A 19,420-nucleotide genomic window follows, 5' to 3' on the forward strand; every position below is an offset into this window, starting at 1 on the left:
TTTTCCTTAAAGCCCTCTATTACGAGTGTACATACACGTTGGGATGTAACTGTGCGCTCTGTTTACGCCGAGGCAATAAAGCGCCCACTCCCTCGACATTAGCACTTAATACGTACTCTAGATATCCCTGTGTACTTCCCCGATACGCGAGCCGATCGTCACGTGAATGAGCGTGATAGCTTTATAACGATTTCCACCCGGCCGCAGTCAAACGGGCGGCGCCACAACCCTCAACCCCCGCGCGCGACAAACACAACCACCACGCGAAACCACGCCTTCGACTATTGACGCGTGCAATGCAGGGGCTGAAGTTCCCCCATCGAACGGACATCATCACCACCAATCGACATCCAAGGGATTTCTCGCGACGCCACTCCAGCGGCTCCAACCCAACTGCAATATTGCCGTCAACAATTTGATCGCAGTGATCTTGATACGACCCACGCGACAAGGCATCCGAGAGCATAGATACGCAAAGTACTCAACAGTGAGTAACATCAAAGTAAAAGAAAGACACGAAAATAATTTTTAACTGAGACCAAGGATAAGTCAAATATTAGTCACTAGTCCTGCCTTACAGTCGTTTTAAAAAAAGGAAACGAATCGAGCGACTCCGACCCTACGGGGAACTGCAATGCCGCCGTCAAAAATTTAATCACAGTGATCTTGATACGACCCACGCAAAAGCATAGATACGCGAAGTAAAACATTCATCAACAGTGAGTAACATCAAAGTAAAAGAAAATAAATGAATTGAAACAGAAACCAAGGATTAGTCAATTATTAGTCATTAGTCCTGTCTTACTGTCGTTTAAAAAAAAAGGAAAAGAATCGAGCGACTCCGACCCAACGGGGAACTGCAATGCTGGCGTCAACACTTTAATCGTGATGATCCTGTTACGACCCACGCGATAAGGCATCCAATAGCATAGATCCGAGGGTAGTAAGTAAAATATTCATCACCAAGTACAAGTAACGTCAAATTCAAAGAAAAACACGAAAATAATTATTACGGGGACTAAGGATTAGTCAATTCTTAGCCATTAGTCCTAGCTTACAGTAATTTAAGAAAAGGAATCAAGCGAATCCGACCCAACGGGACTACAGTATTGCCGTCATCACTTTAATCGTGGTGATCCTGATACGACCTACGTGACAGAGCATCCAAAAGTATAGACCCGAGGGTTTCCCTGCACGTAAAATCATCATCACCGGTAAGTAATATCGAAGTAAAAGAAAAACAAAAATAATAATTTTAACAGACACCAATGATTAGTGAATTATTAGCCATTGGTCAATCCAGGCTTACAGTAATTTTCGGAAAGGATGAAAACTTCGCCCCACTCCCACCTCCAACGTTTATCACACCGCCACCCCTTGTCGATATGAAACACTGACGTTCATAAGAAATTATCATTACTACCAGAGGAAGTCTCCAGGAACAAAGACCAATCTGTCCGTCGGGTACACCCAAAAGAGTTGTAACCAATAGGGTGGTTTCCTATTATTTTTTTATTGCCTAAATCGAAAGATTATTACTCCTGGAGTACGTATTTCACGCTTTTAGATTTTTAAATGATGATATCCATTTTTCGCGATTAAATGAAAAATGAAAATTTTCAAGCGCGCGAAAACGCGACGGCTAAGTATGAATGATGGGAAAACTCCGTGTGACGTCGTTCTGGTTCCCGCTGCCGCAAGTGAGGTTGACCTTGGGGCGAGGCTTTGGGCGCTGATACGACGCAGGATGCTAGCAGGTAGCAGAGTACCCGGCTAGCTGGTAGCGCTAGGGGTTAAATAAGGATTATTTATACCCAATCAAACGAAGTAAACTTTCCGACCTTAGCCAGTTTTAATAGGTGATTATTAAGACATGTTTTCCTGAGATCTGTGCCTCATGCATGCATTGGTAATCTCAGACGATGCAAAACTCCTATCTACTCATATACAAAAACTAGGTCCATGTGACGTCACGAGGAGTGGCATCGCATGGGCGCCGATCTGGCCTTTTTCAAATGAGGTTAAAATTGACCATTGCCATTCGTTTAAACTGGGATTTCTAAAACCAAATAATTTGTATATTATGAAAACCCTAATGGTGGGTAACGAATAGCAATCAATGCATTTCGTTTTCTTTGATGACGGAAACTACCCTATTGACATCAATATAGCATAAGACACCCGCTGCATTCATTTCGACCACACTACCTCACGCAATCTATCGCCTTGACCATATGCTTTCGACAGAGCTCTACAAATTTCCTGACTAATCGACCAGATTACCTGTTCTGACCGAGATAATAAGTGATAAAAATATATGGAGAATATTGGGATTCAAATAATAAAACTTTATACTCTTCACTGTCAACTTTTCTTAAAATTTTATTTCTTCCCGTTTTCTGCTGAGTCGTGGCGTTGTTTTCCCACTGAATTGGTACCTTCACTGCTGTTCTGTGGTGTTAATTCCATTCTCTTCGATAGAAATTGTCCTCTGGAGAACTTTTTCTTAAATTGATAGGACATAGATTCAAAGCTAAGAAAAACAAATATTTTCACGTAGAAATCCAAATTTACATAGTAATATACTCTATGGTATTACATAATAAATTAACGGTTTTTAATTTTTCACGATATTAGCTCCTGGTAGTCCCATACACCTTGTCTTCTCCAATTTTGCCATTTTTTATCCCTTCGGAAAAGTTGAATATTCCAGAAATATTCAAAGCAGCCTCTATCCGGTTACTGCCTCCTCATTCAACGAAAATTATTTTTCCCCTATTACAATCATATTTTTTGGGTAGGAAACAGAAAAGAATTCACTAGTTTTACAGAAATAATTGATAAGAGAGACGAAGAGAGACGAGCAGGAAAAATACACCTGATGGCTGAAGCGAAACTCGTAATAATTTTGTTTGGAGAAGGTGGATTCTCTAGAGGCAGCAACACACTTTGATACAACATATTATTCTTTATGAAAGCAAAACATCGAAATTCGATTAATAAATTCAATCATCATTATCTCATTTTTTATGCTGAGAAATACATTACCTTCAAGCCTTCCATAAATATCACTAAGAAAATTCCCTCGCTTAATTAGATTCAGCCTCCATTTAGAGGCATTCATGCAATTCCAACACAAATGAATTTCGCCGGATGTATTGATGAAAATAAAAATTTTCATTCACGATTCAAATATTTCTATTGCATATTTAGATCAATTCTTCCGTTTTCAATTATAAATATGCTCACAAGCGCAAAACAAAAGCTTTCATTATTTCTGAATGAGTGGAGAAATATTATGACTTCCGAACGAAGACGGGCATTAATTATAATGTTTTTCTACCAATAAAAAGTCATTCATAGTAAACACAGTGAACCACATATCTATAAAGAAACCAAACAATTATCTGAAATCAGATAGTGAGTCATATTTTTTCCATATTAAAAAAATAGGTATTATATAAGAAATTAATAATGTTTGATGACCGATAAATTTACAACAATATATATATTTTACTAACGCAATATTCATTTCTCAAAATATCCATTACATAAAATGCCCAGAGTCTCTATTTTTAAACCATAGTTCTAAATCTGACGCTCTTGTTCTTTGAGTAAAAATTAACGTTCAATTAACGTTAACATACAATAATGGCGGCGAATTAAAATTAATGGCTACTAATTAATTTCGGTCATATTTATAGAGGCATATTCATTTTACAAATATTCCTTTCTCTATTAAACACGAACCAAGGTCACGAACCTATCTTCGGTACCGGAAAAAGAAAGGTCAAACATTATTTCAGAAAATGAGCCAAAATTGTTACGAGAATCGAAATGCATCAAGCAGTTAAGCTTTGGATACAGATGAGAAGAAATATGTATTTTCTCCTTACTGACTTGACCCCTCAGTTCTCGACGAGAGTCCATTTTATCAAATATCTTTAATGTTAATTTCCCAAACGAATGGTAGTTCGAAAAACTTTATTTCCATAATAAACAACGACTATCAAATGAAATTGTTATAAAAATGAGCACGTGTTGTTTCAAAAAAAGTTGTAAACAGCCCTTGTTTTGAAGTTTTAAACAGCTTTACGTAATCAAATAATGTCAAGTAGTGCCTTTAAAAGTCGATGTATACTCGAAAGACACGATGGCAGTGACGACGTCACAGACGGAGGGATTTCCTCAATAAAGATGCCAAGGATATCAAGCTGGGGAAGAAATGCATGGGCACTTGAATCTATTGACAGTAAACCATTTCAATGCTGGCGGGGTATAGCGGTACTGGATGAAGCAAAGGAGTCATAATATGGGTTAACTGAGGGATCAAGTTGGTGGTGAAGCTAAGAGGAGATATTTACGATTGGATACAACTTACTTCTCCCCAGAAAATTCCCGCTCAGCTTGTACACAGGAGCAATCTGGAATGTTATGGCTTTTGAAGGACAACGCTCAAAAAACTACGTATGTGAGATTGTCACTTAAAATACTGATAGGGCTATATTAAAATAAATATTTGAAAATGTCCACGATTATCAAATTTATTACGACCTAGGTTCACTGTTACTACATCATCTTCTTACCAACCCCCACCACCTCTTTCTCCCGTTTATCCAGGCATCTTCCACTCTTTTACTCTCCTCTCAATTCCGTTCCCTCTCTTCTTCAGGTTTTAAAAACTCCTCATAAAATTTTATCGTAGCAAATTAAGGTACTTTCAATTATCATCAGCCCTCGTTCTCACTCAAAATGTGACTTCCCAGGAAAATATGGGATTATAAAGCATTGAGTTTCCAAAACTAGCAATATATTATCCTACCAATACCCGATCCATTCTGCGAAAGGGGAAAAAACTTGGCCAAAATCCAACATATATATTACAGATTAATGGATAATTTTATTTAATCACCCCACATCAATCTGCATAATCATAATTTGTGAGTGAAGACATTATTAAAATAAGAACAATATTGTAATTTAGGAGAGTTATTAAGAATATATATATTTACTTTGTTAGAGATGGATGATGTCCAGATATCGCTACCACTACGTATATCCCGAAGACAAATTTAAACATTAGTTAGTAAAAATATTCAAATGCAAGCCAAAGTAAATAAATGTCATTGTCATCATTATGACGAAAAACACGCAAATTGATAATTGTTGAATCAGGGTACTTGCATGCGTTCGATGAGTTAATGAAAAATTTCAAAACATGGCACATTGTATGTGATTGGCACACCAATGAATAAAGTAAATGCCACCTAAATAGTATAGAGCCAAATCAAATCATTTTCACATCAAATTAGGCATGTTTTGAAGTCCACTAGGGATAACTGATACAGGAATGTGGTATAGAACCACCATTGAAAAGATGGGAACGTTTCCTAAGGACTCTCAATGCGATAACGAACGATTTACTGAACTCCGGCGTCATTTTAAGGTCAGATCCAGCAAAGACCTTTATAATTGATCCTATAGGGTGAGTCCTACCCTCACCACTCCAAACCAACCTTAGGGTTGAATCACTGAAAGTGCACGCATGCAGATTGGCGAATGAACACATTATAACGCAATACCTTTTCCTACATTTTCAGTCGACTTTGGAATTGTTTTCGTTTAACTGATTTATTTTGTCAATAGAGTAGTTTCCTTCATCAAAGAAAACGAAAGACATTGATAGTGATTCGTTACCCACCATTAGTGTATTCATAATATACAAATTATTTGGTTTTACAAATTCCAGTTTAGACGAATGGCAATGGTCAATTTTAACCGCATTTGAAAAAGGCCAGATTGGCGATGTCACTCCACGTGACGTCACAGGGACCTAGTTACTATACGAGTAGATGGGAGTTTTACATCGTCTGAGATTACCAATGCATGCACAGAGCTCAGGGAACTATGTCTTAATAATCACCTATTAAAACTGCCTATGGTCGGAAAGTTTCCTTCGTTTGATACGGTATTAATAATCCTTATTTAAGCCTGTTAAGTACTCTGCTACCTGCAAGCAGCCTGCATCGCAGCGAAGCACATACCCTCGCCCCAAGGTCACCTCACACAGCGACAGCGGGAACCAGAATGACGTCACACGGGGTTTTCCCAGCATTTATACTTAGACGTCGCGTTTTCGCGCGCTTGAAAATTTTCACTTTTCATTTAATCGCGAAAAATAGATATCGTCATTTAAAAATTTTAAAGCCTGAAATGCGTACTCCGGGAATATTAATCTTTCAATTTAGGCAATAAAAAATAATAGGAAACCATCCTATTGTTACGATACTAATTTGCCAGTGACTAGAAAAGCTGTGTAGTGAGCTGGCTGAGCTTAAATGCATTCACGATTACCATGTTATACGCATGTTATATACCCTTTGTGTCAAAATAATATTTATTTTCAACCTCAAATCTGATTTCACGTGAGTCACCAAGCGTCGTCCATCAAATTTGCGGCTTTAATAAAAAAATCGTAAAAAATAACCTGAAAACCCCCTTTTTGTATCGACAGTTGACAGAAAAAAAATTAGAAGAGCACATTTGGAAACATGAATATTACATTCTCGTCTTTGATTATTGCAGAAAATTCCATAAGCTGTGGGAGGAGTAGCGCCAGTCCTAGACTACTTACGTCTTTTCCTTAGCGACAAGGTGTTTTAATTCCCAGCAAGTATTTTTTACGCACATCAGAACTTCTGTGTACTTGATAATGCTTAATAAAGCAATTAAACGCGTCATGGGTTGAATGAATTCAGTAGAAATAAATTCAACTCCTCCTTTTAAAATATTAAGAGCTTGTTTTTGTATTTGATATTTTCTAACTCAAAACATAGTAGGTACAGAATAGCTTGAAGGCGTTGTACGCTGACAAATCAGTACGTTGACAAAACAAAAACTATTTTTATAGTCTCTCTAAGCAGCCTTCCGAAGCAAAGTAGCAAACCGAATCACAAGATTAATTAAAACAACCTCCTGGGCAAGGAGACTTGCTAGTAGCGAAACTCCATTAATTGAAATCATCAAACCCCTGCGACGACTGCTGCGATTAATTAGCGGTCTCATCACTCTCAGCTCTTCAAACGTAGACAAAGGAAGCGATTTAAAAACAGCCAAAGTATCCGGTTTCGACTCGTCACCCAAGATCAAGGCTATCATGAAAATTACAGTCGTTTCTTGGATTATTTAGAGAATAAGCGCCAGTCTGAGAGAATGCGTACAGGATAATTCCAGGCCATCTGCGTCCCAACAAGCATTTTAACAAACATAACAAGTGAGTCGTAAGCGAAAACGAAACACTAATAATATAATGCTTTGTTCTGTAAATACTAGATATGAACTCAAAATAAATTTTACCGATTCAGACGTGATATACTGGAAGTTCGACATATTGAATTAAAAGGCACTCACACTTCTCCACAGCAATTTAAAAGCGAACGAATCGTTAAAATAGTGGAGAAGTGCAACTTCCTTTCATTTCGATAATCTCAAAATATAATGCATAAAATAACTCTTTGCTAAATTGCAAAAAATTTGTTTTACTGCCACGCTTACCTGTCTAACGAGATTATCTCAAACAGTGAGAAAAATAAATCAAAACAATGAACGAAAGGTAATCTTTTTCATAGAAAGAGTGACTATTACCTGTTCTTCAATGGGCTAGAGATACAAAACCTAACATTCAGCACTATCCGCTACCGCTCAGTGATGCGAGGTAATCATCCGAATCATAAGGGCAATTAAATCGGCCTCCCAGCGTATTGTATTCAAAATTCAAGAAGTTCTTATTTTACATTTAACAAAGGTAATATATTTGATAGAAAGAGTAACTATTGCCGGTTATTCAACGGGCAGAGATACTAAACCTCACATTCAGCACTATCCGCTACCGCTTAGTGATGCGAGGTAATCATCCGAATCATAAGGGCAATTAAATCGGCCTCCCAGCGTATTGTATTCAAAATTCAAGAAGTTCTTATTTTACATTTAACAAAGGTAATATATTTGATAGAAAGAGTAACTATTGCCGGTTATTCAACGGGCAGAGATACTAAACCTCACATTCAGCACTTCCCGCTACCGCTCAGTGATGCGAGGTGATAAACCGAATCACAAGGGCAATTATAAAGGCCTCCCAGCGTATTGTATTCAAAATTCAATAATTTCTTATTTTACAATTACCAAACGTTATCTGTTTGATATCAAGGGTAACCATTGTCTGTTATTTAATGGGATAGTGGTACAAAACCTAACATTCAGCACTTTCCGCTACCGCTCAGTGAGGCGAGGCAATCATCCGAATCACAAGGGCAATTAAATCGGCCGCCCAGCCACCCAATCCTTCAATTGAAAAGCGTGGTTCCATCTGCCGACTGCCGTGATGAGTATCATCTGTCCCGACTCCTCGAACGTCAACAAAGGAAGCGATGTTTCCATTTGCGGTCGCGCCAGTTGGCTGAACTAGGAGAAGGAGATTGTATTGGGATGAAGTCGTATAAAAGGGAGTGGGCGGGAAGGAATAACGTTCACACCCTCCCCTGTCAAGTGTCAAGCGTCGTACTGTAAGTCATCGGGCGCGCGCGCGAAAGCGCTCATAAAACAACCATCATATAGACCGGAAGCAATACGACACTTTCACGAGCGCCACTCGAGAATCCAATAAGATGTCAATCAAACCACTTCGCAGGTGACGCGGAGAAAATCTGGGGCCGTAAACACCGTCCCGCGAAAACGATGCTCCACGTAATATTCGGACGCTTCAACTTCGACGGCGAGCGTGAAAAATGCCCTCAATGGAATTTAGACTACATAAAGAGGTAAAATCTCGATATAGATTATCAAATTTATGAAAATATTTTTTAAAACAATTAAATATACTTGATATTTATGTCCTCGCATTCCTAAATGTATGCCCTAAAATTTGAATCATTTTATGCCTTGTTTATCCTTAAGGATAGGTATGCCAAAAAATAGTCCTGGAGAGTGTACTAAAATCTCATTTAGAAGAAAATACGTATTATTGAACTACTGTGGAAATTAAATTAGAAAAGCGACAGTGAAAAATATCTTCTTTTGGATCATAAATTCTCCTTCAAAAGAAACTGGTATCGACGCATTTAAAATAGTGAATTCAATAAGATGTTTCAGACATTTATATCCCTAAGTTCGTAGCCCGGGTCACTTCATAAACTTCTGGTAATTAAGATATGCTTAAAATACTTCGCAATCGCTCAACCTATATATTTCACAGCAGCTTTAGTACGCTCTTAAGACCTAATATATCTACCTTTGCCCTAAAGAAAACAAGTAATCTAATGAATTCAAATTTTAGGGAACACATTAAGGAATAGGAGGATATCAATATTATGTATACTTAATCGTCTTTTGTAATTATTTTCATAAACTTGATGACCTATACTGGGATATTATATTCCAATGCAGTTAACCATGATGCATATACATTTTACTCCTCAGAAAGTTTTTCGTGATTAATACTAAAGATGGGTACTCGCCTGGGAACCACCATTGTCAGAAGGCTTAATGGACACCAATCACTTGGTTGACGAACGTCATGGTAAAATTACGAATCAGAAAATCCTGATTCTCAAAAATAAATATTTCATTACTTACTTAAAACTGATAAAAGATTCATAAAAAAATGAAGGTATGTGTGCATTTCATATATTAAGTAATTCAGTATCCACTGCTTCCTCAAATAAAGATTTATGCGTAAAAATACATACATAATATAAATGCAATACAGACACCTTACTGAAAAATACGATTGCGTCGTTGAATATTTTGCGTTATAAAGTAATAACAAATACCATACATTTTAGTATATGATGAGAAAATTCTATTTCTATGGGTCCATATAAAAAATTATATTTGGCCACAATATTTCATTGGAATTATAGATTTAAAAAGTTTCTTAACCCGATTACATAGATAGAACTACTCGCTTCCATTGATGATTTTGCGCAGTATATTTATCACAAATTGGTATTCCCTCGTCGAAATGATGTCAAGCATTCGAAAAAAGGGAAAATTCTACGGAGAAAAAAACAGTTATCTCTCCTCTGTAATATTCTCGCTCGTTTAATTTGCCTATAAATTCACTAACATATTTAAATGAATTATATTAATTGATTTTTCCTTCGGGTCATTCCGTAAAGGTACGCCGGTGGCTAGTTCGCGGTTTTTTTCCTTGACAAATATTGAAAAAGAGAGCGAAAAAAATCCAACTCGACAGCTTGACATATTTTAACGAGAGAAAAAATCGATTGGGAATTACCGATTTGCGGAAAAAAACACACACTCACTTCGGAATTCACTTTTTTAAGTCGTTTGAGAGGCATTTCAATGACACTTCAGTTTTAAGCAATAAAAATCAAGCATAATTGAAGGTTTTTGATCTTTTGATCAAAAGAATGGAGCATTAGAGTAGGGTGATTACATCGCGACATGGAATTGAACAAGTGGGTGCACACTGCACATTAAGCACATCTTCCCTTGCCATTGAATACGACAAATACCGATCTTTACGTTAAATCCGCGTAACTGATACGTTTCGAAAATAATTCCTGTTCCAAACGCAATACCTGAAAGTTAATGCAATAATAAAAACGAAAATTTTGACGATAAAAACTAGAATTTGAAGGTCTTTCATGAAACCTTGGAAATATTTTGACTGAAAATTAAATTTTATTTTCAAGAACTAATTTCAAAGATTAGAAAAAAGCGTGTATTTTACCTACATAAAATCCTCTAGCTTAAACACGAATAGCACCATGAGCAGCTAAACAGAATTTAATAAACGTTACAGATTAATATCCGACAGAAAGAAGCTTTCTAGAGGCGAGAAAATCGTGCGTAAACGGTTCTACATAAAGGCTAAAGTCAAGAGTTCGTTCAGATAAAATTATAAGGAGTAAAAAAGAATAAGAGAAAATACACTTTCCCTAGGTTGGATATTTTTATTCATCCATTAAGGCTCTTTCGCCCATTACCTCTTGTCAAAGCATAAAAATTTTCAATGGTGTTCAACTTGAATTAAATGCCAGCCGTACAACTGGTATTTAATTTATGAGAAAAAAAATTAGAGGAAATAGGAACAAAAACTTCTTAAGGCGCAGTTCACAGATAATTAACCATCCCGATTCAATTAATTAAAAACTTTCCATCGATAGTTTTACACATTTCTTTGATGGAAATGAATATTCTTCGTGATTGCATGCACGTACGATTTTAACATAAAGTTTCCCCGCAGCCATAAATGCAAATAGTTATTCTTATTAGACTGCATTATGATATTAATGAGTGCTTTTTAGAGAGCTTAAGGCAAAAAATCGTAAAAACTGTTTTTTAGTCAATATGGAAATAATTTCCATGTTGACAAAAAAAACTAATAAACATATTGACTAATTATTAACCGCATTTTCATTCGCATGATATAAAACAATTCAATTCAGAGTGTTGAAAAAGTAACTCATACACTAAAATACATGTACTAACAAATTTCACGGGCGCGAATTTAGGCAGACGAAGTAGAAAAGGAAAAAATTCCTTTAAAAAAACTAAAAATAAAACAGCTTAAAGATCAAAAGCCCAAATAAACAATTACATCAACACAGCAATGCTGGAGTCCATTAATTTGATGTTAACAAGCCGATTTATCAATTCCAAACAAATTTGACTCCGCGCGGCATTTCAGATCACGTTACCCAATCGCAGCCAACCGCTCAGGCTGCAGAGGGTGATCGACCGATCGCGGTACATAAAACTCACGCGCTCTCTGTGAGCGTCACTTTTCCTAACGGTGCAAATCGCCGACTCATCGCCGCCAGGGAGCACCTCCTGGCGGGGGAATGCGGAAGGAAGCGTTGGCAGCAACGCTCGTTAATACAACAAGCAAACAAAAGGCACCAGCCACGGAGTGACTCCTCCAACACCTCCCTTCAAAACACGGAAATGCACGAGTTTCAAATCAATTACCTCAGAGAGCGCACGGCAACGTAATGACGGCAAGTATTCCACGAGGCGTTACGCAGCAGCAATTTGAGACGTGAGAGCATCAATTAGCACCTGATTGTATGCCTTTTTTATTAAGTAGCAGGGATCTGCCGAATCTTCCAATGTGTCTAATTGCTCTATGTCGCAGAAAATACTCATTTGCTATGCTACTGTAGCGTTCTAAATACAGATGCTACAGTACAGTACTACGCTGTAGTAGGTTGTTTCGAATATGGATCGATATGAAAACAGTATAAACCCCAAAAAATAACATACATCAAATAAGAATCTCCTTATCCTTAAAAGACGATAGAAAAAAGAAAGATCGGAACTATTACTCGCTGCTTAATTTTGCTTCAAGCCGATACCCAGGAACTAAGTGACGCCGTTATGTGTTTAAATAATCATCATATACAATCTAAATGCACTACCAATTTTCACACGCATGTAGACCAAGTTTTTTCATAGTCAACAATAGAAAACAATATTACGAAGAATAATCATCAAGAAAACCAACTCTTCGAGGTGATAAAACACTAACGACATACGAGATGGATAGCCTTTACAGGTATACTAATTTCAATATATTTTTATATGTAAATTATCACTTCGGAGAGCGACGAGGAGGAGAAATTTTCACCGAAGGAAAGACGTGAATGGCTCCATATTAGCCACATGAAATTTCTTTCTGAGTTAACTTACATCAAACTCATTTCCCTGCATCTCACTCCTCGATCAGGGAAATGGAGCTTATATCCGAGAAGTCCATATTTTGGCTATTTAACCCACTTTTCAGCGAAAAATAAAGTGCCTCGGTGGGATTATTGAATGATTAAATTAATAACACTGATCAGAAGCGCAAATGGGTAGCTATTTTTAATAATCAGCAATCACATTACGATGACACATAATAAGATATTTTAATAGAAGAAAATAACTTTGAAATTGCAAAGAAATTAAGGAAATACTATAGTAAAAGTAGAAAGCTAGAAGTACAACGATAGCTCTAGGCCGCGGGCAGTAATAATAATAACTTTATTTACTCCCACATTTTGATTTTACAGCTTCACAGATTTACAACATAGATAAACAAGAGAAAGAGCATTAGGTGGTCTCCAAGCTCATAGGACCAGAATTGAGCCACCATCAGGTAACAAAAATGTATGACAATAAAAGAAAATAATAATGCAGCAAATAATACATGAGTGTTTTAAAGAAATAACATCAAAATATATGTTCAATTATTTCTTGAGAGAAAAGCCAGTCTTTGGCAAGTTTTAACATTTTATTTGAGGATTTAATTTTTTAATTTTAACGGGAAGTAAATTAAATAACTTAGGCCACATGTAGAGAAAAAAAAACGTTTATATAATGTTAACCTTGGTCTGTTTGTTACTACAAATGACTCATGAAAATTAAACGGCTTAAACGCTAAAAACTTCCCTGATTTCGGGGGTGAGCTGAACCCATGGGGCCCATTTTGTATACGCCCCTATCACAGATACAGAATATACGAGTCAATAATGGAGATCAAACACGAATTGATACGAGAGTCATACAAAGCCTGCTCCTTTAATTGTTGGAATGGTCCCAAGACAGACAACGCACTGGGGGCAAGCAGGACATAAGGCCTAATGAAACACAGAAAAACAAGATATGCATACACAAGTGACGCATCTGAAATCCTCAAACCCGATGAAGAATAATGACTTCCTGGCCAAACATTATGCTTTATATCTCCAAGGGCTGCCCCAATTCTAACAAACACGGAGAGCATTCTAAGGCTGCATTAGGTGGAATTATAATCTATGACTATATTGCCAGTAACTAACATAAATGCGAGGGTCGGTCAATAAGTAATGCCCCCATCTTTTTTAACATATCGACATACATAGACCAATGTCTTTGTCTGTATTTCACATTTGAGGTTTGTTCTCTGCGGTGGTGAAGTTTATATTGTTGAAGATGTTGAAGGTGAACCATGGTACAGCGTGAAAATGGCATCTACATGCCACTCACGTTAAAAGCGGGCTGAAAAGGGTAGTTTCCTTCATCAAAGAAAACGAAAGGCATTGATTGCGATTCCTTACCCACCATTAGTGTATTCATAATATAAAAATTATTTGGTTTTAGAAATCACAGTTTAGACGAATGGCAATGGTCAATTTTAACCTCATTTGAAAAAGGCAAGATTGGAGCCCATGCGATGCCACTCCACTTGACGTCACAGGGACCTAGTTTCTACACGAGTAGATAGGAGTTTTACATCGTCTGAGATTACCAATGCATGCATGAGGCACAGAGCTCAGGGAAACATGTCTTAATAATCACCTATTAAAACTGGCTAAGGTCGGAAAGTTTACTTCGTTTGATAAGGTATTAATAATCCTTATTTAAGCCAAGCGCTACCTGCTAGCATCCTGCGTCGTATCAGCGCACAAAGCCTCGCCCCAACGTCTCCTCACACGGCGGCAGCGGGAACCAGAACGACGTCACACGACGTTTTCCCAGGATTCATACTTAGCCGTCGCGTTTTCGCGTGCTTGAAATTTTTCAATTTTCATTTAATCGCGAAAAATAGATATCGTCATATAAAAATCTAAAAGCGTGAAATACGTACTCCAGGAGTAATAATCTTTCGATTTAGGCAATAAAAAAATAATAGGAAACCACCCTATTCTTGTGGGCAGAAAAAGAAACCATGGTGGACATCTATAAACGTTTTCGTGCAGTATGTGAGGATGCTGCAGTTGGTATGAGTGCAGTTGGGTGATGGATTAAGAAAGAGCCAGCCTCAGGGGATGCTGAAACAGAGCTTCATTATCAGCCACGCTTGTCATCGCTATGACTACAAGACAAGAGCTTTTACCATAACGGAAAACATGCTCCCCAAAATGTTGGCGCACAGTCACAGAACGTGATGGAACCTACACAGAAAAATAGAACATGGACAAGACATGTTGATGCATATTGTCACCAAATTCTGAGTCTTAACAATAAATTTATGTTGAGAAAAAAAATATGGGGCATGACTTATTGAACGACCCTCGTACTTCATACTCAAATCGAGTTCGTAGGAGAACTGGGTATGCGAATGAAGACAGCTAAAATGCCAAATTGATACACATAAGATTTTTTTACACATACATGTAAAAAATAGCAACAGCAATCAATGATTGCGACGAGGCGAGAGTGAAAATAAGGACGTAATTTCGTAATTTTGGATAGAGAAACGTAACTTCAGGGAACACACTACAGAGGTTCCACAAGGGAAGAATCCAAAAACACATTAAGAATCCCTCTAACCAGGCATTATGAAAATTTATTATATAAAAGTGCCTTTATGACTAAAATTTACATACGAACAGCAGAGAAGAATAAAAACAGGCCGCAAAAAAAGAAAATCCCACTCATAGCAGTTGATTAATTCCCACAATTAACGAATTCGGGAAATAAAAAAGCGCAACGATCATTCCAACACATTACTTTCATGCGAAAGCCAAATTCTCGTCTTCCAATCAATGCTCTACCCAGCTTGCCAATACCGATCAATAAATATATCCGCAAAACACTTACAGAGGCACGACGCCAAAGCAGTAATCCAGGCGAAAAAGCATCATAAAAACGTTTCACAAGAAATGTACAACAGATTTCTTGCTGGATCTCGGATAAACTGAGGATAGACAAGTAGCAAAGAAGCCTAGACTAATAGTTTAATCACAGAGCACCTATTTTTTATGTACAGAACCCCTGTATTGGGTCGGATATAAGATGAAACTAATCACTTATTGCCCAAATCTAGGATTTTCATCGATCATTGAATAAGAGTTGAAAAATCATGACTTTATTTTCGTATGAGTTGAGAAGGCATGCAAAATGTACGCTGACTTAAAGGTTTTTTGTTTGCAAATTATTTTCTCGCGTCTTTACAGACATAAGTCCTTATTTTAGTCACGTTTCCTAGAAAATTTAAGTAATGACGAATTCATGGCTCAAATGCAATGGGCTAAGACGAGAGGTGAATTCAGCGCAATACAGAAAAGAATCCATCACGGATCATGAGCACAAAAGAAAAATTACAGGAACATAGAACAAAACTTACCGGCTCCTCCTCTGCAGGTCACAGCCAAACCAAAGGTGTGTGCCTCACATTGTAAAACGTGCAGTGTGCAATCGCCCACGGAAATCTAAATCGAGAACAAAAAATAATTAGTGCGGAGCCACAAAAATAATAATATAATAATAATAATAATAATATAACTTTATTCCATTTACATTCAAATATATTACATTAGAAAACACTTAAATAATTATGGAATATATAGGTACCCCTTTGAATAGTTATGGGGCTACCATCTTACAAGTTTTGCACAGGTCTGGTGCTAACACACATGAGAAGTAAATTTATTTCTTAACATTCTGTTATTTGTTATCTTACCGATTGCATTCATTAATATTATATGATATTTCAAATATTTACATAAGGATAACTATCTTTCTTATATAAACGCATAAAAATCTACACAATAAGTGCACATTGTTTTCCTCAGGTTTCACGAGAAGTTAACCCACTAAATAAGATGATATGTGCTTCATAAATGAACGTGAAAGCTATTCATACTTAATGCATTGGAGAGGTATTAAAGCATTTTTTCTTTACTACTGAGTATAAGTGTTATAATAATGATAAACAAAGATATCGTATTGTCCACAATTTAGTAACCGAGTACTACACGTGTGTTTCAATTGCCATACAAATATCCTCAGTTTCTAATAGAAAGCATACGTAATGATATAAAAGTTTCTATTAGTACCTAAATACGATTGTATAACAATTGAAACTCGTGTAGTATTCGGTTAATAAATTATAGACAGTACAATATCCTCGTTTATCATTATCATTAGTTATGTTCCACGAAATCTCTCCGAAGAAAGTTGACTTTATAAGTGTTTTAGTTTTCCGAGCACAAAATATTTCACGAGTTTCGCCTCAACTACATTAATAGCACATAAATAGCGTAGAAATTATTTGTTCCCACTGTTTATGACCAGAAATTGGTCAATGAATCTTAAATCATCGCAAAAATCTTTAATGTATTTTTTAAAGATAAAAAAAAACACTTCCAATAAATTTTCACGACCTCTACCGGTGTATCTTGAAAAAATAGTTGTCCATGAAAGTAATTATTCAACAGGAGTAGGGGAAAATATCTCATGACATTATTCAACATAATAGCAATCATACAATTACAAACAAATGATTAAAATGTGATTTACGTTTATTGAAAGGCCAACCCAATTCAGATTTTATAAATGGGAATGACTGAGCAGCTACATTAGAAAAATTAACATCAATCTTTATGAATGGATTGATATGGAATTCTAAAAAACATAAAATTGAAATATTCAGTTACTGAAGCCACCGTTATTTTATGACAACCCTGATTTAGAATAAAATATACATTCATGCTGTTCTGCAAGTCATCCCAACGAAGCAGTAATCGATTAGAAACAAATTTCCCAGGTGGGACTCCACGGTACAGCCTATGCGTAGATTGTACCTGCTATAGTCCATAAATCCAGATCGAGAGCTAAAAAAAATTCCGTCGACAGAATCATAAAATGAAATAAAAGAGAAAAAGTAAAACTTAAAAATATAACACAAATTTTTGGTTGAGTGACATACCGAATAATAGAGTGACATGCAAAAACAGAGAAGACAATATTATCAGAGATTCAATTTTTATCCCGAGAGAAGGAATGCTGGTAAAGAAGGTCAAAGCAATCCGGCTATTGGAAAACATTGTCAATAGAGACGGCGGCTGTTACTCCCTGAGCAACAGCTGGAAACCCGTCCTGCGAAGATAACGTCCGACCAAAACCAAACGGACCAATCAGAGGGAACCTGAGACCCCGGCACCGTTATATAAGGCGACCACTTTCCAAGCCACGATATTCAGCCCTGATGATGGAGTACGACTCGAACCCCGAAACGTCAGCAGCCATGAATGAGGCTACCCGGTGTAGCACCCGAGTAACCTTCACTAACAGCATACGCCGGGGCAGATTTAGATCTTCTTTCAGTTAAAAGATCTTTCAACAAAACTTTTCATCATTAGGTACTTAATCCTCGGAGTACCAACCGATTTTCTAGTTACTATGCTTAAGTTCCGAGGCATTTATGCTGATTTTACAGTAGGTTAGGGAAAAAAATTAGGTCTCAACAGCAACTAAAGGTATATATACAAAAACTTTTGGAAATCTTTATAATATGTGGTTTCACCTTTTTAATGTATTATTTGACGAATATTTGGTAATATGAGTCAATTTTTATAGTTTAAAGAAAATGGTTCATGTTAAAATAAAACAAATATTGACTGTTGAATGATTAGTGAACTATCAGCATCTAAGAATGACATTGCAGGGGAGGCGCTATCGTACTCCTGGCTCTTTTCGCGAGAGAAAGGAGGAGCCGGATAGCGCACCCCGCAACTCTAAGGGTCAATTTTTTTCAACGCGTTCGTTACTTTTGTTTGTCAAATTTCACAATACTTCGTGAAATCGAGATAGGTAAGTGGAAATTTCCGAGAGGAAATATGGACCCTATCGCCAAAAAAATTAGCGTATATTGTCGATAGAGATAAGTGACCCGCCCAGAAGCTACTGAAAATTCTGGTTACGAGCATTAAATCCACTTCTCCCAATCTTATCGGAGGTCACTGAGCTATCAGGGTCATTAATTTGCGTCAAAAGTTAGGGCCGAAAGTACCATCTCCACCACAGGGAAAGCCGTGCGTACTTGGAAAATCTCCACACACACTCTCCTCTCCCATTTTCCCGGCATGCCATTTCCTCTCAACGACCGCACAAAAACCGTGGACGGGAAAGTACAAAGGCCACCATTTTCCCGCTCCTTCCTCCTCCACGCTCACCCTGCTCAAGGAAGTGAATTAGTGCAGCGGCAAGGGCGGATTAAATTACCCCCGCGCTTCGAAACGTCGTATTTAGCGAGAAAGGAGGGCGGGGCGTGGGGTGGAAGAGTGGGGGGGGGGGGGAGTGACTGAAGAGCGGCCGTAGTAAACCCTGCGGTCCTTTTACGACCACGTTGATGATGATGATGACGGCCACGACATATATTGCCCCAACGCCTCCCTCCCGCCATTCTGCCCCCCTACCACCCTCTACAGGGAAAAGAGAGAAATAAGCAAGTTTACTCCACTTCACTTCACTCTCTCCCCCTATAATCCGTACGGATCACCTTCCTCCCAACAACAGACACCTCTTGACCTCCCTCGGCCGTATTTTTAGGGAAGCCCTCACAATAAAATCAACTGATTTGGGCGTTACTTGGTGGAACGATGAAATGTTCATGGTGAAACCAAACTCAGTACTATTCCACAAACTTTTA

The 19,420-nt window shown here is 37.4% G+C and overlaps 1 protein-coding gene across 1 annotated transcript in view; it reads right to left on the minus strand.

Moving 5' to 3' along the window:
• The window catches only part of LOC124153695 (solute carrier organic anion transporter family member 74D), a 345,215-nt gene that overhangs the window by 282,003 nt on the left and 43,792 nt on the right, over positions 1–19,420 (minus strand). The window contains exon 2 of the mRNA XM_046527011.1: positions 16,115–16,199. The gene's annotated coding sequence lies outside the window, so the exon portion shown is untranslated. The remainder of the gene's footprint in view (positions 1–16,114; positions 16,200–19,420) is intronic.

The sequence above is a fragment of the Ischnura elegans genome, chromosome 2 (assembly GCF_921293095.1).
Source record: "Ischnura elegans chromosome 2, ioIscEleg1.1, whole genome shotgun sequence".
Classification (NCBI taxonomy): domain Eukaryota; kingdom Metazoa; phylum Arthropoda; class Insecta; order Odonata; family Coenagrionidae; genus Ischnura; species Ischnura elegans.